The sequence below is a fragment of the Hemitrygon akajei genome, chromosome 11 (assembly GCF_048418815.1).
Source record: "Hemitrygon akajei chromosome 11, sHemAka1.3, whole genome shotgun sequence".
In the NCBI taxonomy this organism is placed as follows: domain Eukaryota; kingdom Metazoa; phylum Chordata; class Chondrichthyes; order Myliobatiformes; family Dasyatidae; genus Hemitrygon; species Hemitrygon akajei.
The window spans coordinates 155,167,114-155,192,747 of record NC_133134.1 but is presented as its reverse complement, the minus strand read 5'-3'; the positions used below and the strand labels follow the sequence as shown (position 1 = coordinate 155,192,747).

At 36.6% G+C, this 25,634-nt stretch overlaps 1 protein-coding gene across 11 annotated transcripts in view; it reads right to left on the bottom strand.

Moving 5' to 3' along the window:
- LOC140736158 (nuclear receptor coactivator 3-like) overlaps positions 1–25,634 on the bottom strand; it is a 218,645-nt gene that overhangs the window by 150,049 nt on the left and 42,962 nt on the right. For 6 of the 11 annotated variants that reach the window (XM_073062009.1, XM_073062023.1, XM_073062010.1 and 3 more), the window contains one exon: positions 17,864–17,937. The exons of the other annotated variants lie outside the window; for them this stretch is intronic. The gene's annotated coding sequence lies outside the window, so the exon portion shown is untranslated. The remainder of the gene's footprint in view (positions 1–17,863; positions 17,938–25,634) is intronic. 11 annotated transcript variants of the gene reach the window in all.

Below are 25,634 nucleotides of genomic sequence, written 5' to 3'. Positions count from 1 at the left end.
TTGAAACAACATACAATTTCCAATTTTCATTTCATAATGTTCAAGTGACTGGACCTGGTTTTAAAAGCTGACAAGATGGGTGATTGCAATTGAGAGGTCTGAACTAATGAGGATGCAAGTCAAATCCTACACAAACAGGTTAAGAATATACTCAGATGCTGAGTATGTTTTTGGCTGAGATCAATAACATTTTAAACCTTAAGTGAAATTATGGACTATTATAATTGGGAGAAAGGTAAATCAGTAAGGTAGAGGATAAACCATGATTTTATTGATAGCGAAGCAAACTCCAGGCTGGAGTCTTTAAGAAATACTCCTGGCTTCTCTCTTGGTTTGTGCTCAGATTCACATGTTCAGTATTCACACTGCAAGTCAATTGTATTTTTTAAAAGAATTTCAGCAGCATAATTATTTTAGAATATTATCTCAACTATATACTAAAACAAAACGTCAGACTGAAAGTGTTCAAACAGGATAAGAGAATTTCAACAAGATGATTCAATGCTTATAGCCAACTCATGTTTTAAATGTGCTATTTCAGTTATCTGTCATTCAAGTTTATAGCTTATATCTTCACTAATATTTAAAGTCTTTATGTGGTACTATCAACACTACTGGTATTATGTCATTATTTAAGGGGTTTACTGCTACATCAAAAACCAAAAGGGTCAGGTACAGAAATAAAATGTTAAATGTCACACTTTGAATTTGACAATTCCTCCAAACATTAACTATGATTTCAAAATAGAGAATTTCAATTGAAAGGAGGGAACAAAATATACTTGATGTTTCACCTAGCTGCTTTGAGAACATCCAAGACAAAAATACAGGTTTTTATTTGTTGAAATGCTATAAAAAATTTTGTAACTTATCATTTATTATTAAAAGCATAATTGACAGGTGAGGACAAATATGATCAGGAGAATGGTAAGCTGCCATTCATGAATGGCTTTTTGATGTGAAGATATAAGAAAGTCAAGGGCACAAGGACAATCCAAAAACCAGCATTGTGCATAAAGCACTTAAGCCATCACAAAACTGCTGTATAGTAAAAGTTTAAATGTATATGGGTAGTTTCAACAGCCAACACCCTGCATACAGAACAAGCAAACTACAACATACACAATCACAGATGGTTAGAGGCAAGAGCTTATATCTTCAAAACTAGCTGAAGCACTGATCCTGTGTGAAAGGCATCAGGATGTTCCAAGAACTCAGATTAAATCTGAGCTCCATTTTCACAATCTACCTGCCATTATTGTTGTATAATGAGAATAACGAATAATATACAAAGTTTTGGCTGAAATGTATGCTGAAGAGACATAGTGTAATAATTTGAATATATAACATGATTTCATGTAAGATATAAACAGGGTTATTTAAATCTCTAATCAGAAACCCAAAGCGGTTAAGAATACTCATCTTTAGATTACCTTTAAACTTCTCGGTGTATAAACAGGAAGATAAAGAAGTCAAGGGTTAGGTTTAGAGAAGGCACGATGAACCTTAAAATTCCCAAAACCTTCCCCCAGGTCAAATGGTTTAACAGTACTCAAATTACAAATAATCACGAGAAACCTTGTGTTAATCTTTATATAATAATGCAACTGCAGGCTATTATCCAGTTATAAAATCAGTTACCTTTACTTGTTTTATTTATTTAGAGATACAGCACAGAACCGGCCCTTCCAGTCCAATAAGCCACACTACCCATCAGCCTCATCACCAATTAACTTACTAAATAGTTTGCCTTTGGATTGTGGGAAGAAACCAGAGCACCCAGAGGAAACCCACACAGTCACTGGGAGAATGTACAAACACCTCACAGACAGCGCCACAATTGATCTCCGAGCAGTCATGCTAACCGCTATGCTACCATGGTGTCTTATTCTCATTATTTTCTGTTCATGGTTAATATGGAAGTACCTTGAATATGCAGCCTAGGTCAGCTAAATTTATCAGAGCACATTTGTTGGAAAACTGATACATTTAAGTGCTTAGACACTATTTTGAAAACACATTAGCTTTAAACAAAACTAGGAAGCCCTCTAAAGTTTTAAAAATTGAAAATCTGCTGAGTAAATCAATGTTTGTAAATATATATATATATATATATAATTTAAGTGTTATAGTACTCAAAGACATAGAGAAAAATAAACTAGGAATTTTGAAATGTATACACAATTGACAATTAAAGTTGTAAATAATCAGTGAAGGATGTCAAATTTATGCTTCGAGAAATAGGCATTAGATCAGGTTGATATGGAATATTATTCTGTAAAACCAGGTATCTATTAAATGAATGAGCAGAATTGAAAGTTATCACATTCTGGAACATAAAACCAACTTCAATTAAGTTTATTCTTCACATGAGCTGATTAATTCACTGACTACTGCAAATTGGGGTAGCTTAATTTATGACACAAAACCAAGTGTAAATGTGAGCACTGAAGTGGCTTGAGGGGATATAGGCCAACTTCATGAGTGGATAAGAAAAATAGTGTACCTGGCCAAAATCCAACCATGATTTTGGTGAATATCAGAGCAAAGGAGACCAAATTCTGTGACTCGTAACACCTCTATTTTTAAGCAAATAATGCTGTTGTCATTAGAATCACTGAGACCAATGCATTTGTAATCTAATCATTTAATAATTTCTTTAGATTTGTATGTTTTTCTTTGTGTTGCTTTTATCAAGATTACTTAAAGACCTAGCTTTCAATTATTGTTATGGCAATTTCAATTATTTCAGTAGAATACATCACACATTTTCTTGTTCACTTAAATAAAACTGAGAGGAGAAATGAGCAGTTTCCTGCCCATCATCAAGGAAGTCAGGAAGGGGGTCTACAGTCAACAGGGGAGGGTGAAGGAAGAACTTAAGGAGAGAATGTAACGTGATAAATGAATATCTATGTGCAAATGGAGTTTAGACATTTAATGCTGCCCTTCAATTTTCTGCAGAGATGGCCTGGAGCTGGATTAATCTTGATTTGTACCGAGGTTGACTCTACCAAAGGGTCTGCAGTTCCATATAATTCTTACCAACTTTAATTGAATAATGCCTTGCGATACTCCCATCCATCATCAAAGACACCCACTTCCAGCCAAGCCATCCTCTTGCTACTACCATCAGGCAGCAGGTACAGAAGCCTTAGGTCCCAGACCAGCAGGTTCAGGAACACTTGTTATTCTGCAACTATTGTTATGCCGTTGGCCCCCTCCTTTGTGAAAATCGCAAGAACTCTAGTTAAGGGGGGGTCAACTGACCCAAGAGAGGGAGACGTGCGGAAGACCACGTTCTCCCAAGAAGCAGAAGAAAGGTGACTTTGACTATTGTCTCATGGAGACCACGTGAAAAGCCCTCGGGCAAAGTGGGCTGGTTGAGAGAGAGATCGCATTACCTGCAACTTGATTGACACCTGCGATCCCGTGAAGAAGTATAAAGGCGGGTCTGAGGGGAGGACCCTCAGACGCACCCAGGAGACACGAGATCGATTCCCGTGGGAGCGGGACGCCATTTTGAAGGAAGCCACGTGCGTTAGATTCCGAATTTGAATCTGTGGCTAAAACCAACGAAAGACTGCTTTTAAATAACAACGGGGAAGTCTGCTCCCCTGATTCCAAGGATTTGCTCTGCCAAGACGACGGGCAAGTGTGCATCTTTTCTAAATCATCTCTTTCTCTCTACAACGTAAAAACCCCAGCGGGTTCCCAGAAAGGAAAAAGCCTGCAAACTTCTGAGTGACTCTTTATACTTCCGTTGGACTCAGTATTATCCCCTAGACAACTGTAGAGCTTATTTCTGATTGATTATGGTTACACCGGTGTTTTAGATTGAGTTTTGACGACGTGTATGATCTGAATGTTTTGTATTAACCATACGTTTGTGCCCTTGTTGAATAAAACGTTTGAAAATAGTAGCATCCGACTCAGCTGATCCATCTATCTTTGCTGGTAAGTTACCTGGTTACGGGGTTTTCGTAACACTATCAAGCTCCTGAACTGACATACAGTAGATAACTTCATTCACATCTACTCTAAAGTGATTTTACAATTTGCAGAACCAATTTCAAAGACTCTGAACAATTTATGTTCTTAATAATAGTTTTTATTTGCAGTTTGTCTTTTTTGCATGTTGATTGACTCTCAGTCTTAGCTAATCTTGTACTTTGATAATAAATTTACTTTGTACTTTGAACTACAGTCTGCCCAAAACTACCATGTCTAATCCAACTCTGAAATTCACTTATTTTGTCCATGTTTGAACCATGTTTTTGGTTCTGGCTAAATTCAAAACTGACCACAAGTTGAATTCTGTTGGTTAACAGAAAAGCACAACAACACTGTATTCCATCATTTATCTGATGACTGACTGGGCAGTAATTAAGCACACTGCTAATTAGTTTTGGATGTGGCCTTGTTTATGGACAGCAAATTGAAAATATTTAGCTAGAAGTCCGGTTAACTCTGGAGTTCAAATTTTCAGCCTACTTATCCCTTGAAGGCTTAGATCAGTAGTTCATTTTTGTATGGGAATCCATTTGTAAACATCAATGATCAGTCATGACTCTGTCAGATCCTCAAGCATGTTGTGTTGATGGTGTTCTCAGCCACCTGTATCATATTTTGGGTATCAAAATGGCTGAAGTGACTGACTTTAGTGATGGTTAAAGGAGCAGACCATGGTGGATTATTTGTTTGTTGTTTCTGGCCAAAGATGGCTATAACACCTCAACCATGTCTTTGGCACAAGAACATTGGCACCTGCTGACTATGGGTATATTATAGAAACCTCCCCCTCCTCCCATCAGATGGATAGACACTAGATGACATTGCTATTAATGCCAATTTCTGCTTAATCTCTTAAGCAGATGAGCTCATTTTACTTCCAGTGTGAAATATGTGTTCTTGCATCTTTGGTTCTCCAAGACAATACTTGATTGAAGGGCACTATAGTATTCCAATAAATTGCTCCCTCTGTTTTGCTAATACAAGAACACTAGGATTTATATATTTATGCCTCAAATCCATTATACATTTGACATTTGCTAGACTGAAAACGTTCCATACAAACTTCAGAAGTTGTTACAAGGATATCATTGTTAAACATGATAGAGGGTTTCACTTTTAGGAATCATAATAGTGAGATTAGTCAAATTTTAATTTTCTATGCAGCAATAAATCCTGCCATCAAAGAGTCATACTTTAAAAGCAGAAATAGCAAGACATTATTGAATGGGATTCAATTCATCCAAATTATTACCTCAATTCTTATCATCAGTGAAGTGATTTTAAATTCACATCACACATGCACCAAATGACTTTTCAATAAAGGTATTTTCACCCAGCTCATCACTAAAGTATATATACTCTAACATTAAAAACCGTTGCTAAGATGAACAGAAAAATTGTGAAATTAAATTACATGTGCTTAGATTAATATGCATGGGAAGAAGGTCAAAGTGGAAAGGCAGCAACACAAAGCAAAGTTGATGCAAAATTATTTCACTGTTTGTACTATTTGAAAATACTTGTGCTGATATTGTTAATATACAGACATCCACCCGCACCATTCGCCATCCTAATGTACATCCAGATTAGAGATCCAATTGATATTTTCTAAGAGCCATCATCTTCAATGGTTTCTAGAGAAAAAAGCTCAACTCTACAGCAAACATGGTGTATTGTCCGCAAGTCCCTCCATATAAAAATGAACTCGACCATCACTGTTAAATATCAGTTTAAACAATGGCTGGTCTTCATTACACAAAGACTCAACATTATATACTAGAATATTAAAAGTTAGCAAACACTCATTTCAGCACAGGTAAACAAATATAAATTATTTTTAAAAACATTTGTTAAACTTTATAGGTATTCAATGTTTCCTTTTACTAGTTCTCTTATTTACAAATGGTGCAGGATGCAATGAAATTACAAACCATGAACTCAAGACTGAAGGTACAAGGTACAAGAGGGACAATTCAAGGAACTAAATTCGGCAGAAACAGGCAATCAATCATTCATTTGGAATTAGTTTGTACCTGAAAGGCAGTTCTAATGGAAAGCAGATGTCTGAGACACAACAAATCAGGGGTTTTGTTTGCAGATATACGACTCAATGGTATCCTTTAAGTCCAAGTAATATTAATACATCTCCCAATTGCTCCTTTAACTTACAAATGCACATGCTACATTTATTTTAAATCTCGGAATTTTTTTTAAACTACAGTATGCATACCGAGTTGAATGGCAACGCAATTACGGCACCGCTTTCTGTCAAAAGCTAAGGACTCGAAATTGAACATAAACATTAACTCATTTAACAAGATCAGAAAACAACTATTCAGAAAAAAAAATTCAAATACCGCAAACATAAAAGATGAGGGCAGAGGGAGAAGAGAAGAATGCACTAATTGTGCTCTCCCAAACTAGTTTAATTCACAACCTCAGTCATGTCTCAGCTTCTCTCCCCACATAACCAGTTTGCCCACTTCCATGCAGATTTTCTTGTCTTTGCCCATTTCCATGCTTAAGAAAAACACTACCATTACAAAAAAAGACATGAGAGTCGGGTGGGAAAAAACACTCAGCAACCCAGGTATGTTTCTGAAACTAAAGCAGAGTTGTTATTTGAGATCAATGTTTCATTCAACTGTGAGCTGAAGTACAACTAAACTCATGATACTGAGCTGCCCAAGTTTAATGAATTAAAACTCATTACCTAAAATGTTCTTTCACTTTTAACTACAGAATGAAAGACTTTTGTGACTTTAGGATATCCCTGAGCACTTGACTGTGCACAGCAAGCACATGAAAACAAAGTTCAAAGTAAATATATTATCAAAGTATGCACAGTATATGTCACCATATACTATCCCAAGATTAATTTTCGTGCAGACATTCAGAGTACAACAAAGAAATACAATAAAATCAATGAAAAACAACACACAAAGACCAACAAACACCCAATGTGCAAAAGACGAACTGCTCAAATACAAAAAAAAAGACAAATAATATTGAGAACATGAACATGAATATTGAGTGCTTGAAAGTGAGTCTATAGATTGTGGAATCAGTTCAATGTTGACATGAGTGGACCTACCCACACTGCTTCTGGAGCCTGAAGGCTGAAGGGTAATAACAGTCCCTGAACCTGGTGATGTGGGACCTGTACCTCTACTCAGATGGCAGCAGTGAGAAGAGAACGTGACCTGAAGCAATAATGATCAGATTACATTTTTAATTATCTTGGTTAAAGAATATATATGTTGTTTTTTTCATTCATAGTTGTGCTACAGAAATTATTTTCTGTCCACTAGAGCAAAACAATGCCCAAGTTTAATTTTTCAAGGAAATTAAATTTTAATTCCGCCAAAAAGTTTCCTTCAGTAGGGTCTAGAAATGTCAGTATGATTGCACAAATGCCTGGAAAGGAGCATGAAACCATAATAGCCTGCATTTTTTTGCATTCTCCTCTGAAGCAATAGTTCATATCATTTTCTTATATTTGGCCTCAAATTTTAATCTGCCTATTAGCCTGCTAAAAATCCAAATTAAATGCAAAATATAAACTGAACAAGAATAAACTTCAAAATAGGAGGCAGAAAAAAGTCAAAGCTCTGCTTTAGAATTAACCTCATTTGCAAAAGATAAAACAATGTTCAAAATAAAATCAACACGTTAAGTAAATTGCTCCAAACTCTGTACTAACACATTTAAAATGAAGATATGTAGTTCAAATTACAAAGCTGATTGACTTGAGCCTCACCTAAGCTGGCCTTATAAATTATACAAAGTCATATTTAGAGTATTATCTATGATTATGTATTTTGCCTCAGAAACAAAGAAAGCTAGAAGGTCATTCATTACATAAAAGAATTACCTTTCAATGAAGTTTTTGAAAAGACCAAAATAAAATAAAAGCACTTTGACAATTATCATTTGCTCTTACACAACAAAATTATATAAACAAAAAGCCATGATTTTGCATTCATTGGTTAACCTTACATGCTGATATTTTGTTTTGATATGCCATGTTGGTGGCTTACATTTTTCTGACTGTGTATACACTGAACTAAACTACAGATAGTCATACTGCTCAGAAACATTACTTTTAGCATTACTTTTTGCTTTAGCAGAATAGGTTGTAGCTACCTTTAAAGCACAGGCTTCCTCAGTTACTATATTAATAATGTTGCTGGAGAAATGTAAACAGTGTACGCTAATCTATTCATTACATAACTAATTCATATTATGGAAATGCATATTTGGAAGAACTACCCATATCAACATCTCAGCACAAAGCATATTTTCTTGAATCGCCTAGAATCATAAATTCAGTATTTACATAAATAAATGAACAGATCAACTGGTCAAACAAAATACCATACTAAACTCAGTTCTGTATTGGATTACTGACTCTTCCAAAGATAAATGACTTTTTATTTAGCTTATCAGCTCATTTCCCAAGGAGAACCCAATTATGAGGGGAGCTCAATATGCAGAAAAATGCTTCTGCTGAAAATCTAAAATAAAAACAGAAAATGATGGGGAAAAAACCCTCCAATGACCTGTGCTCACCATGTTGGCTGAGGTACAATTCCAATCCCCATATCTCAGCTCTCAGTAACAGCTCTGCTCAACTGCCCAACTCCAGCCCTCAATGACAGCTTCACCACATCAATTCAAAAGAGACACTCCAGAACTCTGGGACACTAGCTGAGGCAAGGGGTTTGTGTTAGATTCTTAGTCCAGCAATACTGTGAGACATGCACCTTGGTCATTCCCTAATAACCCTTTTAACACACAATCCATGAGCAATGTCACTGTTGAGAAGGCATCATGAACACCAAGCAAGGCACCAACAAAGCACACCACAGTCACTATCTTCAAAGCTGCAATTTATGAACAGGGTAGATTCTATGACATTCAGGGATGAAAACCTGATTGGAGATGTTTGAAAACTTGAGCAGTGATCTGGATGGCAAAGTATACACAAGCACTAAGCTTAACATATCCTCTCAAAGTCTAATCCTATGAAAGATAGAAACAGGCAAGGCTGGCCAACAGGGCTCCAGTGAAGCTGTATAGGCCATTGTCCAGTGGTTACAATGGATTACAAAAACATTGATGAATTCATTCATGGTCTATGCTCTGCTGGGAGCTAAGAGCCCAAGAAGAAAAAGCTGAACACAGAAATTCACGAAGTATTAGAAATCAGGTTAAGACTATGAAACAGTCTTTAGTTTAGAAAACGGATTCATGTCAAATGATTTAAACTAATTAGAACCCCTGATTCTACTTCTAGATCATTCAATTGAAAATAAACCAACTAAATCAAAGAAACCCAACCTTTATGGCCAAGCATCAGAAATTAGAACTGTACACCATCCATACAGAGTTGCATCAAACAAAAGCCAAATTTGTCAGACTAATTCATCCAAAACTATGGGTAAAAGTATAAAGGAAAAAGACAGAAAGGAAATAGAATTCAGTCATCATTCAAACTACAAAAATTACCTTTCATAGAAAGTCAATTTCCCATCTTTGCTGAAATTTGCTACTAATTTTAAACTGGGTTAGGCAATTCAAAACAATGTCTCACATTAAGATAATATTGGACAGTATATTTCCTTCATCATTTAGTCACCACAAGGTAAAGCTAATTGGCAAATCACTGATGAAATTCAAATGAAAAGTCTTGAAAACAGCCCAAGATCATTTCACTTAGGAATCCTGCAACCAACAGCAAGACCTGGGTACTCAATGAGAAGAAAACAACTGAAGTTGAGTAAAGCAGTCATTTACAGCTGTTCCCGTACTTTATCAAAGTAATTTTTTAAAAATGATATACATAATCCAAAAATCACAATCCAAAAAAGAACATTAAAATAGCACAGAAACTAGTCTGCCCATGCCTTTTGCTTCTTTGTTTTATATACCACCTAAAACATTTTCCACTAAATTCCCTTTTCACCATCATGCAATATCAATTATGGACATTTTTCAAATCCTTTCATGACAAAAAAGGAATAGAACATCTATTTAAAATTATCTTTTACAACAAAATGTGCAAATTTTTAAACACATTTAAGACTTTTATCCCAGCTCTAGGAGATTCAACAAAATTGGCTTTAAGAAGCTGTTTAAGTTCTAAGCAACCAAAAGTAGGTGATCATTACTACCTGGGTGAAATCTTCTACGAAACCGAATATTTTTGAAATATTTTGAAGTATCCAAAGAACCATTTATAATTCACACTATAGACAAAATGATTAATCTGAATGGCACTACAAACAGAACAGAAATCAATTTACTGTGCTGCCCCAAAAAAAGAAAAAGATATTTAACTACTTCTCCAATTGATTCCTACCCCAGTTAGAATGGTACAAAAAGTTCAGACTAATGTACATTCCACTCTTGTTTACTTTCCAGCTGTGGCAATTTTATAAATTAAAATCAATACTTTCAGCCAGGTTAGTGAAAATCACTTCAAAGTGTGGACTAGAACTGCTGACACTTACAGAGAAACCAAACTGATGTCAAAAGTAATCTACTGCTGTGAGAAATGGAAAATTCATGCAGCAATTCCAAAAGCAGCTGCATTTTAAAGTTTTCTAGCTGGTTTCTGAGCTGAAGGAGAAAGGCAAGAGATAAATATAAAGAAAATTTGTCCTAACATTAGAGTATGGAACTGCATTACCTCAAGATGGAGACATGACTGTAAACCCCAAGGAAAATTAAGTTTCTTCTGCTCAACAAAACTTCATTGTATAACAAATCCCACAAGCCTCAAAAAACTCTAAGTTGAACTTTACCCTACTTAACAATCAGCAATTTCATAGTTTTAGTAAAGACGCAATACTCCTCCACTTATTTAAAAAGAGTTATAGTCATTCATGTCACAGTCGCTCCCATATACATGCACAGACGTGTTCTTCCATAGTAGCTCTCCAATAGTGTCTTGTTTTAAACAAGGCAGTCTTAATGTGAAATTACAGGCTTCCATTTCAACAAAAATTATAGGTTTTGCTGACCCAATTTAATATAATGTTGTGCTTTTGTACCAATCACTTTTAAACGCCCAGAAAGAATTCCGTCTCCAGACAGAACCGAGTAAGCTGCTACAAAATGATTTTCCTTAAACATGCAACAAAGCTAGCAGTGTTGCAAATTCCATCTTGGGCTGAGTTCACTTGGGACTGTAGGTCTGTCAGGTTGACCCACTGAAGTAAATCAGTAAAAGTGCATATTGCCTTCAACGGTCACCTTCATAAAATTCCATTTGCAAACTTGTTTCTTTGAGAATTTATTTCAGAATTTACTGTTTAATTTAAGTAACTTTCAATTAATTTGTCTTTTTAATTTAAACTTCTACACATGCCACATTATAATGTACTTGGACAATGATCAAAAATATCATACTAGGCAAAGTGGCTTGCTCTGCCAGTCTATTGTTTGCTAATGAGACACAAGGGCTTAAATTTCTAAAGGTATTCAAAGAAAAATTTATGCTAAATAGAAATGCTGTACAAGATCAAAAACTTGGAATAAAATTGTCCTAGGATAAAAATTAGCACAAATGTTAATATGTAACATACTTTAATCTGAAGCTGTGAAAAGGAGCAATAAAGCATTGTAGAAAGCTGTCTGAAATGTTAAAAGCCATTAAGTTATATGTCAATTGTACTTAGTCTTAGAAGTATTGAGCTGAAGCACTAAGTAAGCAAACTGCTCAGAGAACAATACTTGCTTGTAACATGAAAATACTTGATTACAGTTCCTGAAGGAAATGCATAGTAAAAGCAGAAAATGTTAAAACACCAACAGTATCTATGCAGAGAGAAAAACAGCTTTAAAGTTTATGTTTTGCTCTATTCTGTATGCCTTCCGCAGTGAACAATTTTTCATGATTTACTGATGCAACCATGCTAATTAGCTACACACTAATTGACTCCCAGATTCTGATATTCAAAAAATCCATTGAATAGAAACAGAATTTGGCAAATCATGAAATTGTGGAATTAAATGAGATCAGCAAAGTATACAAAGTTGCTTACTAACAAAGATTGCAACTCTGTAAACTTTTAATGTTTATGTCTTTCCATTGCAGCAAATAATTTATTGAATTTAATTTGGCTCTGCAATCCCTTGATAGTTTGGCCCCTCCAATCAAGTACTTCATACAGTAATGCATTCCATGATTTTTTTTTAAGTCCTCATTTAAAAAGAGCAGATGATCTAATTGAATAAGAACTGCAGCAACATTAAGACTACAGCTGATAAATCCCAGGACATAAGAGTTGTTATGCATGCTCATTTTTTAAAAAATCAAGAGGGACTACTTCAATCTGCTCCTTCCATCCATCAAAGTTTGCAAGACACAATTGTAGAGGCCAAGTGGAGAAGAAGCTGTTTAATAGATTTAATACATTCTTAACATGCCAATCTTTATAAAACATACTATAATGATCTTCCATTAACATGCAAGCAACAGTGCCCTGATAAAAGCTAAATGCTTTTATCTTCCAAGATTCCCACGAGGTAAATGCAAAATTTTGGTAGAATGATACCAGCTGACAAGAACACAAACTGCAATATAGTCCTTCTCATAACATGCAAATCTCCATGCCCAAGAATGGAAAAAAAAGTGATAATCAATTTTCATTGGTTTCTTAAAATCATTTTAGCTATCCAAGCCCTGATCATCACAAAGGGGAATCACAAATGATTTTCCCATAGCAATAATGATCTTCGGAAAGATACAGCTCATTGTCCATACACTATGGACAGATTCAAGTCAATTCTCCAGGCACAAATGCAGATATTTGATCAAATTATGTCAACGGGATAGCACTAGTAATGGGAAATAAATTCATCATGCTTGACAAAAAGCTTAACTGTAAAATGTTCTCATCTAAATGAAAGTCCACCATGCATTTTGAATATTATATGCCATCATATATAGTTTCTTCTTTAAAAATGAAGTAACAAAATAAAAGAAAGAACAGAAACACCATTCTTACAGTTCTATAACATCATGCTACACTTTTGCAAATTATATTATGGTTAATTGTTTTTTTCTAAATTCCTGACATCATTTTCCATTTATAGATTCAGAGACAACTCAGATGCTACCCCTCCCCACAATGTTTGGAAACTGAAGCCAAAACAAACATTCCTCTGGCATTCTTAATATACAAATCCAACATGACAGAAAAAAAATAGGGTGTGGAGAGAACAATTATTATCAGTGAGACAATGATGTTGGGAACAAAACTGAGGAATATAAACAGAGTCTCATCAAACTTCAGAAGCTTTGATCTTGACCTACTCAAACACATAAAACAAGAACTGTTGACAAACAAGACCTTCGATTTAGCATGTATAACATCTTATTCTTTTTCATTTCCTGTAGTTTCAAGCATCCAAAGTCATTGCTTCTCTAATAAGTATTTTAAAAAAATAGACAATGGAAATCTGGACTAAAAACAAAATAGGCCAAAAATACTCAGCGAGTCAGGCAGAAACTGTGGAGCGAGAAAGACACAGCAAACATTTCAGTATCAGTAATCAAGTTTATTTTTCTCCACAGAATCTACCCAACCTAGATGTTTCTTCCTTAAATTAAAATCCAAGGTATTCTTATTTGAAATTCAAACTTTCTCATGACACTGCATCCTTTTAATAGAGACTGATGGATTCAAAATTACAAAAAATGTAGAATAAATTAGATGACTTACTACTTTTTATTAAACATGCAAAGCACAGGAATAAAACACATAAAAGAGCTCTTTAGACCAATACAATACTTGCCTTTGCTGTTCACCTAATTCACTAATCCATATATATAACTAACTAACATTCTTCCAATCTGGTGCCTCCATATAAAACACTTCCTCAAGTGAAAAAGTATCAAGTAATCTGATTTCAGGTCTTTTACTTAAGGACACTACTTATCACCATTCTTTAAAAAAGTCCATTCTTCTAAACGTACATGAGGAGAGGGGCGATGTGGGAGGAAGATGAGATATAGATTTAAGCCATTTACATGCAAATTTTTGTCAAAAATGCTTGTATTATTGCAAATGAGATTTCAAATATGTAGTATCTACTTAAAGTGGAAAATCTACAGTGCATCTTTAATCACATTATAGATTTTTATTTTTGAATCACTGATCTGAAATTAATTATAATATCATTAGGAGGCTATGAATACTCGAAAAACCTCCATACCCTGTTCAAGCTAGTTTTATCTTATTAAAAGCAGTAGGGAGAACACACATTAATGCAACAACCACAATGGGGGAAAAAATGGCACTGTGCCCTCCTTCTTGCATCTAAACATTGGACTTCAACAAACAGGAGCCAGTAGAAGCGGATAAACCGTGCAGTGGGTATGCTAAAATAAGATGCTTGTAAAGGCGGAAGGACACACTGTTCTAATAATGTATGAAGTTTTGTTCACTTCTTCAGGAATCCGCCTGATGTTTACATTTAAATTTACTACCAAATATTTGAATACAAGTGTTTCTCTTAAAATTCAAAGGGATTCACAAATACAGATTGCTGGGAAACAGCATTCTACAATTCACCAGTGGTGGGCGTTGCACAGAACATGTACCAAAGGGTCAAAAGTTTATGGTGCTAATTTTCACCTTTTAGTATCCAATCAGAGAGAGAGGTTATGCTAACTGAATTTCAACTTCTGCAATTAACCCTTTAAGTACCATAACAATTGGGACTGTTGAAAGCAACAAACTCAAGATGAAATTATAGAAAAGTTTAAAGGAAACATCCTTAAATTCACATATGAAACTTAGGTATGCTTGATAAGATACTTAAACGTGGGAATTTATTTACATAATTACAGTATTTTGCTGAATATCATGACAACTAGATTGTACAAGCATTCTAATACTTATTAAACAATTTTAATTGTATAACATGTCAGAAGTAAAATTCCTGTACAAATTAGAATTTACAATTGTCCCTGCAAGTAAATTTACAGACTCCACACAAACTTCAACTATATGAAAGCAAAATAGTATGGATACTGAAAATGATCTTCAAGCAAAGCAACATTTCTGAAGACAATTTCAGGCAAAGAAATCCAGTTCAGAACTATAGAAAAAGGTTGAGTTAAAATAAATGTTATGATGTAATATGAAGAGAAAGGAAAACTAAATGGAAAGACTGTGGAAAGAAAGTGGAAAACAGAAAAGATTAAATGACAAAAGGTACACTGATGAAAACAACTTCATGACATCAGGGGAAGGCATCACTGAAATGGCATAATCACTAGCTGAAACTGCTGACTCAAATGTTCAGTCCAGAATACTTTTCCAGAGCCTATTCAAATACTGGAGATACCAGGTCAGGCCTCTTTCCTAAAATCACTACCCATCTGAGTTTACCTAGGGTCCTGAATCTGCTGGCGTTCTGCATCAAGTCAGGCAGTGAACCCTCAATAGTGTCTATGCCTTAAACAATGAAGTCCCACAGGCACCTCACTTGATTATCCCAATAGGCTTTGATAGAAGGTAAAGCTGAAAATGAAGATTTCACTTCTGTCAAGTTTAGGCTATTTAACAATATTCACATTAAGATGCATTAAAAACTAAAAATGTAAATAATATACTTATTAAAAATAACAAAGATTATAACTTACACCACTGCACTGGCCAAAATCCCTACTGAAATAAATGAGATCACCAAGCCTATGCCAGGTCAGACCTCAGAACTCCTCAGAATACTGTAATGTGTGGAACTCTTAGCAAGACCCAGGACCTGATTCTTTCTGAGTGACCTGGTCTGTTAGCCACGACTAGCAAGATTCAGCCCATGCTTCCTTGAGCGCTGTGAGCTTGAGACTTTGTGGTGTGCAGAATACAAAGAGGACATGTGATGGAGAATTAATGTAGCAGCTCACCAGCAGTTCAGTCACACTTGTAGAATGAACAAAAGTATTCAACAAAGCAGTCAGCCAATCTACATTTCATCACTCCGATGCAGAAGAGATTGCATCACAGGGCAGCAAACACAGAAACCCAAATTTAAAGTGGTATAAACACCTTGAAAGAGTTCTTAGTCCTGAAAGGATGGGACATGTTTTTCCTGCATGTTAACATGCCATGAAAGGGGGCCTGTTTCCTGTACTTTTGGTCTCATCCCATCACCCAAATCCAGGACAGATTTCCCCATATTCCTCTATATTGATGCCACCAGTTATTTCTTCCACTGCAACTCCCTTCCACTCCTCTCCCACCACGCCTGAGGTTCATTTCCTTCACAATACCTGGTTCTGCACTCAAATTACCTTAAAAAGTCTTTCAAAGCGAAGTGTGGAATTCGTACCACACCAGATCCCTAATAGTGTAACTTAAGCTGAAGTTTTAATTAACATCAACACGTGCCACCAAAAATTAACCTGTCTGTCAGATTTTCAGAGTGCTAAATCCAGGCTATACACCTTTCATGTTCATCAACACAAGCATCATTATTCCAGTTTAAAATCAGATAGTGGACAAGAGTAAATGCGACACAAATTTTGTTCTGTCCCAGGTTAACAAAATAGTCCTTATCAAAATGAATATGGGATTTATAGTTATTACAAAGAGACCAGCTATACAAACATATGGATATATTAACCTGAAGCAGAAGTGGCCAGTCAGCTTCTCAAGCATGATCCACATTCAAAAGGATCATTGTCCAATCATTCCCACCTACCCCAATTTTTAATATGGATTTCAAAAGGATATTTTTGTAACCAATTTCAGTAAGTTCTTTGAGGACATAGCAAATAAGAACAACATCAAAACTGCAACACACATTAAATGTTTCGGCCTGAAAGGCTGACCTTTTTATTCCATAGATGCTGCCTGACCTGCTGAATTCATCCAATATTTTGTATGCATTGCTCAAGATTTTCAGCATCTGCAGAATCTTGTCTTAACATACAACATGATTAACTACCACATAGGACTGCAAAAAATAAGATATTACACAGACAAATTCAAAACTGTCTATATTAAAATAAGAAATAATAATTCAAATTGGATTATCCTGAATGTATATTGAATTTGAGTATTCAGTACAATTCTGGATGCTATATTATGAAGACATAACAGGAACTGGTGGGAGTACAAAATAAAAGGCATTTGACAACCCACACAGTAAGCTTAAAGTAAATGCACAAGGGATCCAAGGCACGCTATCTACCTGAATCCAAAGTGGCTTGGTGGGGAGTGGGGGGGAAGGAATGGTTGCAGTGTCGGAGAGAAGCTTTGCTGATTAAAAGTCTGTGAGGAATGGCATACCTCAGGAATCAGTACTACGAATATTGTTTATGATATATGTATAGTATATTAGTGACATGTATATGAACTTAGGTGCTATGATTAGCAAATTTAAGATGACATGAAGCTGGTGATATTGTCGACAGTGGAAAAGATTGCCCAAGGCTATGGTACAAGAAGAGGGTTTGACAGATGGAACTGAGTTCCAACAAGGGTAAGGTGATGCATCCTGGAAGTCGAGGGCAGGAATCATACTGAGAGGGAAGTGGATCAGCCATGATGAAATGATGGAGCAGACTTGATGGGCTAAATAGCCTGGTTCTGCTTTTATATCTAATGGTCTTCAACATACAGTTAAGAGGCAGAACACAAGGAATGTTGATAAACAAAGGAACCTTGGGGTTCAAGTCCATAGTTCCCTGGAAGCCGCAAAATAATTTGGTGGTGAAAAAGTCTGCTTGCATTCATTGGTTGGACATAGAATATAAAAGTTGGGGTCATATGTTGCAACTTTTGGTTGGTTAGACCATATTTAGAATACTATGTGCAGTTCTACTCACCACACGATAGGAAAATGTGATTGCACTAGAGAGAATGCAGAGAACCATCAGGATGTTATCTGGATTGAAGGATTCTAGTTATGGAGAGAGATTGGAAATAAAAATCAGTGACATAGTAGGCAGCAAGTAACTTCTAGTTCTAAACAATATATTCTTTCTATTTCTTTGGAACAGGTGTACTAAAGAGAATTCATAATTTTCTTGCACAGGCATCCCCTGGGTAACAAATTAGTTTCATTTCAGACATCCATAAGTTGATTTCATCTGCAAGTCAGAAAATACTCCAAAAAAAAATCACTCAATATTACACAGCATTGTAATGAAAGGCCAGCTGGTGGAGTAGTGGCATCCGCACCGAACTTCGAGGTGGGTGAGTGGTCCCAAGTTTGAATCTGGCTAGCTCCTTGCATGCATTCCATTTGTGCTGGGATGAGTATCGGGAGCTAGCAACTTGGCCTCATAAAATACAGACAAATGGTAAGCAAACAACAAAGGTTACTGCCTGATGCGCCACAAGGTACAGAAAGAAACAACAAATGGTAGCGAATAGCGGCACAAACTCACAAGACCGATAAGCAAGGAAAATAAAGTGATGAGAAAGAGGAAACTAGTTCTGCCATTTGTAACATGTCCATAGTTCCCAAAAGTGATGATACATGTAGACATAATGATAAAGGCGGATCTTGGCATGCATGCATTCAAAGAGGACATTGAGTACCAGGGTTAGTAAATCACGTTACAGCTGTATATGACATTGGTGAAACCACATCTGAACAATTGTGTGCCTTTCTGGTTGGCATACTACAGGAAGGAGGTGATTAAGCTAAAGAGGGTGCAGAAAAGATTCACATGAATGTTGCCAGAACTGGAGGACTCAAGTTATATCAAGACTAGGATTGTTTTCCTTGCACAAAGGAAGCTGAAGTGAAAGCTTATCGAGATTTATAAAATTGTGAGTGGCACAAATAAGGTGGGTAATCACAGCCTTTCTTACCAAACTACCCCCCCCCCACCCCGCAAGGAAGGGGAATCTAAAAGTAGAAGGCCTGTCTGTATCTGTGAAGGAGTACGAAGGGGGCCTTTTTTGCTGCTGTTGTCTTGTTTTGTTCTGTTGTTGTTGCTGCTCATGTCATTCTGCTGAGCACTGTGGGCATGCTGTGATTGGCGCTCAAATGGCAACACTTGCCCCCAGCACATCCTTTGGTATGATGGTTCCTAATACAAACAATGCATTTCACTGTAATTTTAATGTACATGTGATAAGTAAATCTGAATCTGAAGGTGAGAAGCAAGATTTAAAGGGGATCTTGATTTTTTTCTTCACAAAGTGGGCATATTGAACGAGCGACTAGAGGAAATGGTAAGGCACATAAAATTACACCATTTAAAAGACATTTTATGTACATGGACAGGAAGAGACATGGTGTGGCCAAATGCAAGCAAGTGCAACCAGCTCAGCAAGGAACCTTGGTTTGCATGGATGAGTTGGGCCAAAGGGCCTGCTTCTGTGCTGTATAATTCTATGCATGTCAGACTTCAAATTTAATAATATTATGAGAGTTTGCATGAACAGGTGTCCATAAACCCAGCATTTGTAATGCAGGGACAGCTTGAAGATCACCATTTGTGTGGGCCACTAACTTATAGAAGAGTTTGTGTATATATTTCAATCTAAAGATCATATTTCAAAAGAATATACTATACAACTTCTGCCAACTTCAGCACAAATCACTTATTTACAATTTAACTTCAATTAAAACTCCTAGCTTTCATGACAACATAGCTTTAATGAGCTTTAAAATAAACCCTACACTCGTTAATTGCTGAGCAACTTGGATCAGTTTTAATGTCATATTACTCAATAATAATCAAGTTTTCATTTGCATAGCATGCACTCACACATATTTATTTATTTTTTTTATTTAGAGATACAGCACAGTAACAGGCCCTTCCATCCCAACGGGCCCATGCGTCTTTGGAATATGGGAGGAAACTGGAGACCTGGAAGAAATTGTGTTCATGGGGAGAATGCACAAATTCCTGATGGACAATGACAGGAACTGAACCTGGGTCACTGGCACTGTAAAGCTTTACGCTAACCACTATGCTACTGTACGCCTTACAGAACGGTATTAGTCATACGGTGAGAGTGGCCCAACAATTTCAAATAGATACACTTTCCCTACAAGTAGATTATTGAATTAAAATTGGAAGAGCAGATTTCATAATAAATCGTTAACCTAATGCTACTGAAGAAATTTTAAAAAGTACAAGAAGTTTGGAATTCAAGCACTCAATGGAAGGAAGCACAAAAGGAATAGTGCACAGACTTGAACTTAAGTTTCAGTATTCTCTCACTAATTCACACTTCATCTTTCAAATCGCTGCAGTAGTAGTGATAGCTTACTTGAAGCTCTCACCTGCTGAAATAGAGGGAACATCATTACCCAACTGTATAAAATAACCAACTTAGTTTAAATCAAGTACTTCACTGCATTAAGCTCAATACAAACTTGATGTAACAGAGTGAATTCTGAGTGATGCTGAGATGTTCTACGAGGCTGTGGTGGCCAGTGCTATCATGTTTGCTGTTGTGTGCTGGGGCAGTAGGCTGAGGGTAGCAGACACCAACAGAATCAACAAACTCATTCGTAAGGCCGGTGATGTTGTGGGGGTGGAACTGGACTCTCTGACGGTGGTGTCTGAAAAGAGGATGCTGTCCAAGTTGCATGCCATCTTGGACAATGACTCCCATCCACTCCATAATGTACTGGTTAGGCACAGGAGTACATTCAGCCAGAGACTCATTCCACCGAGATGTAACACTGAGTGTCATAGGAAGTCATTCCTACCTGTGGCCATCAAACTTTACAACTCCTCCCTTGGAGTGTCAGACACCCTGAGCCAATAGGCTGGTCCTGGACTTATTTCCACTTGGCATGATTAACTTATTATTATTTAATTATTTATGGTTTTATATTGCTATACTTCTTCACTACTCTTGGTTGGTGTGGCTGTAACGAAACCCAATTTCCCTCGGGATCAATAAAGTATGTCTGTCTGTCTGAATTCACAAAATTCATTCACATTTCAATCAGTACAACCCCATTTTGCTTAATGTTGCTACATCAAGTCATTTATGGCTATTTCAAGATAAGTTCTAACTTTACACTCAAGATTTTGGACTCTGAATCAGTCTACAGTTTTCATAGCTCTGTTTAGAAGTCTGGTGGTATATTTTGCAGTTATATCTGAGGAGGATCCTCCATAATCCTGAGGGACTGACCAAACTGAAGTCCATGGCAAGTTCAACACAACCCAAGTGGTGGCTGATGTCAATCCCTATATGTTTATGATAAGAGGAAATACAGACTCTATTTACCTCTGTACAGATGTTGCCTCGCCTGCTATGTATCCACAACTTTTTCTATTTAATTTCAGATCTCTTGCATCTGTCGTTTTGTTTTTAACTTTCCAAATTTTTCAACAAATGCTACTTATCTAACTTCACATGGAGGCACTATGGACATAGTCTGTTCCTGATGGTCAACTGCAAGATACTTACTTTGCAAGTCCTCCATTACAAGATTCTCGAATCCTATGCCATAAGTTCTCTTGCAACAGCATTTCCATTGCAACTGCAGTTTCAGGTTCTTGATTAGTAAGGATATCAAAGGTTTTTGGGAGAAGGTAGTAGGAGAATGGGGTTGAGAGGGAAAATAAATCAGCTATGATTGAATGGCAGAGCAGATTTGATGGGCTGAATGCCTAATTCTGTTCCTATTGTGTCTTAGTGGAGATAATAGGTGGATACGCTAATAAACCAACAATCAGCTGCAGTGGTGACATGGTTTCTTGGATATCCTTGCAGTCACCTGTTCAGATCATGATATAACAATGCCTGGAATAAAGGTAGGAGGTTGAGTCACGCACTTAACTTTGAAACAAAATACCCTATTGGTTATGATAAAACCATTCTAAACTTATAAACAAGAGGAAGATGCAAGCATGTTGGTTTTCCATGCTCCTCTCCTGCCAGTCATACCTTTACAGAGCTTCAAAGCCTTTTAACTGGGGATTCAAACTGTGGACCTTTTCCTCAGGGCAGGAGAATCTAGCACTAGAGGACACAGGTTTAAGATGAGAGGAGGGAATTTAAAAGATTTTAGGGTAGTTTTTTTTCCCCCAACATAAGTGGCAGACTTATGAAATAAGTGGCCAAAAGTGGTAGATACAGATACAGTTCAATTTGAAAAGTGTCTGGGGAGGGGGATATAGCCCTTAATTGGGTAAATTAGATTAACATAATTAAGCATCAGTCAGTTTGGATGAGGGGGGCTGAATGGGCCCATTTCTATGGGCGATGACTCGAGCTATCAGAATCCTGAAGACTGCAGTAGACTTCCTCTTAGACCTTCTCTATTACTTCCATAGTCAGGACATATGTACTGATAACAATGGCATGCTGATTCCATGACACAGTAAACCTAAAGGTTGAGAGGCATTTGTTTACCCCATGGAGAAGCCACCAAGACAGTTAATAGGCTATTCCTTTCTAATCTATCATTTTTTTCCTTTGAACTTCCAGAAGATGCATCAACAATCTTGTTCCATGATTTGACCTGTGGTTCACTCAGGGTTTTTAAAGTGTGGCATTCACATCTGCCGCCATTGCACGCTCCATGAGGTTTGATGTAGCAAAATTCATTTAATGAGTCCTGATGTAGGGTTTTGACAAAAAAAAGTCAACAATTTCTTTGTCCCCACAAATGTTTGACCTGTTGTATTCCTTCAGCAAATGTCCCAGATTTCAGCATCTGCAGTCTCTTGTGTCTTCACTTGTAGAGTCCAAAATGCTTGTATGCAAATTCTGTTCATCTGGGATTGCCAGCTACCAAAAAATCTTGATCACCCATTTTCTCTAATATTTCAGTCTCAAGCTGTTCAAGACAGTGCAAAACTGAGCAAGTAATCACCAGATCTTATTTTCCTTCTTCCAATGAAACTGTTGCTACACATCAAGATTACTCAAAGTGCAATGGCTAAATTACCAGAGATCTAAGCTAACAAAAATGAGGCAATACACATGAAAGCAACTTTCAAATCTGACTTCCATGCTAACCTCCAAATTGCAGGACCATTTTAACTTGGAAATAGAGTCACAGCCCCTTTATCACTGCTGAGACCAAATTCTTGATCTCCCTCCCAAAAGTATTACAGGAGTATTTCTATCATAAGGTTTGAGAAATTGGCTCATCACCGTCTTCTTAGGGGCAACTAGAGATGAACAGTAAATATTGGTCTTGTCAATGATGCCAAAATTCTGAAGAATAAATTAAAATATTCCAACTGCAAAGCCCTCTGGAATGCACTACGGTCAAAAAAATAGCTTCATGTAAAAGATGGCTATCACAAGGTTTTTTTATTGCTTGGTTTTTATATTCAATAGTTTTAAGAATTTAGCTAGTTACAATAAATTTGAATTTTCATCAATTTCCTTGAAGGTTAAAAAGAAAGAAATGTTTTTTTTCCCAACACTGCTGATATTTATTAAATAAATTATTTTGTAAAACTTGGGTTCACATTAGCCCCAACTCAAGCTGGTGTCACTCTGCAATAATCTTCCATAATATTATCATATTTATAAATATTAGGAGTGCAAATACATTGATTTGATTAAACTTGATTTTCCTTTTACTTTTTTTCCACCCACTGCAAAAAAGCAAATATGGTTTCAATTTTAAAAGCTGTAACAAATTATCTTCATCAGGGACTCTGGTGATTTAATACAGCTGTAAGGTAGACCATCAGAGAAATTTCATATGGCATGAATCACCCAAATCCTGCCAGCAATTTATATGCATTCAACCAGCATTCTAAAGCCATTTAAATCTTGGAATTTTCATTACACCTATCAGCAGAAACACTTATCTTTCAAAATGATGAGAAACTCTGCAAAAGTTATAATTAAACAGTTTTCAAAAAAAAAATGATACCAGGAACATTTTGTTCTTAAGAGTATTCCCCTGGTAACACTGAAACAGTAAAAACTGTAACACTGGCAAGTTCTTTTAGTTCAACAGAAACCACTGCTACAGCTCTCAAACCTTTAACTCTTTGGCTGACACCATTCAATAACTGTATTTCAGTCAGATGATACTCAGATAGCAGCAAACAATGCTTGGGTCAGGATAGCTCCCTCCCATTTTGAGTTAATTATTATAATGCTTTATCCACATAGAATTCTGGGAATGAAAAACATGAAACAGGTTCTTCAAAAGACTTTGAACCAAAATAGAACACTGCAAACAAAAGCAGGACTTCAAAAGTCAGGCGGCAAAGCACTCATGACTCAGTGCCATATGGAGTGGGTTATAATTAATGCAGCAAACTGATGAAGGGGTGAAAACGATTTAAAATAAAGTAGGTGAGATTGCAGATAGTTGAGTAAGAGTGAATAAATGATGTTGCATCTATCCTCCATACACCCAGCACTACATTTCTCAGTCTTTCTACTCCTCTGCACCACAGTTAAAATTTCAGCTGGTAAGTCGAAAGGCTTTTTTCAGTCCCCATTTTGTCCTTGATTTTTCTATTTCTACAATGCTCGGCCATTTTTCTCCAACTATCAAAATCTTGGCTTAAACTACTTTAACAGTGAACTATAATCTCAACTGCATTAACTTTTTATACAATAAATTGCCGTTGGGGCAGAGGGTGTCAATCTTTGTAAAGTATCCATTTTCCTTATTCAGGACTGGACTTGTTTTTCTGCAAAAAAATTTGCAAGTCTTTTTAAAAAGATTGCAAATAAATTCTAATACTTTTCCTACAACTAACTTTTGAAGACTACCTATTCTTTGTGGTTCAGATCTAAAATGGAGAAAGAGGAGGGAAATGCTTTATTCAAAGATCAGCATTGTTTCTGGAACATCCAACAATGCCACTGCTACAACACTGCACCAAAAGCTTCAAAACTCAAGCAGAATAGCCCTCTTATCATCTCTCTGACAAGTGGTGTCAAGAAAACAACCTCTCCTTCAATGTCGCAAAAACAAAGGAGCAGGTTGTGGATTACAGAAGGAATGAAGACCGGCTAACCCCTATTGACATCAATGGATCTGGGGTTGAGAGGGTGAACAGCTTCAAGTTCCTCGGCATCCACATCACTGAGGACCTCACGTACTCTGTACATACCAGCTGTGTAGTGAAAAAGGCACAACAGCGCCTCTTTCACAGACAGTTGAGGAGGTTTGGTCTGGGCCCCCAAATCCTAAGAACTTTCTACAGGGGCACAATTGAGAGCATCACTGCCTGACTGTATCACTGCCTGGTATGGGAACTGTACCTCCCTTAATCGTAGGACTCTGCAGAGAGTGGTGCAGACAGCCCAGCGCATCTGTAGTTCAGAACTTCCCATGATTCAGGACATTTACAAGGACAGGTGTGTAAAAAGAGCCCGTAGGATCATTGGGGACCCGAGTCACCACAACTACAATCTATTCCAGCTCCTACCATCTGGGAAATGGTATTGCAGCATAAAAGCCAGGACCAACAGGCTCCAGACAGCTTCTTCCACCAGGCCATGAGACTGATGAGCTCACGTTGATTTCAGTGTGCTCTATATTACGTTGACTGTTCTATTTATTTATTATAAATTACTATGATTGCACATTTTGATGGAGACATAACATAAAGATTTTTATTCCTCATGTATGTGAAGGATGTAAGAAATAAAATCAATTCAATAATCCAACCAGATTTAAGGAAC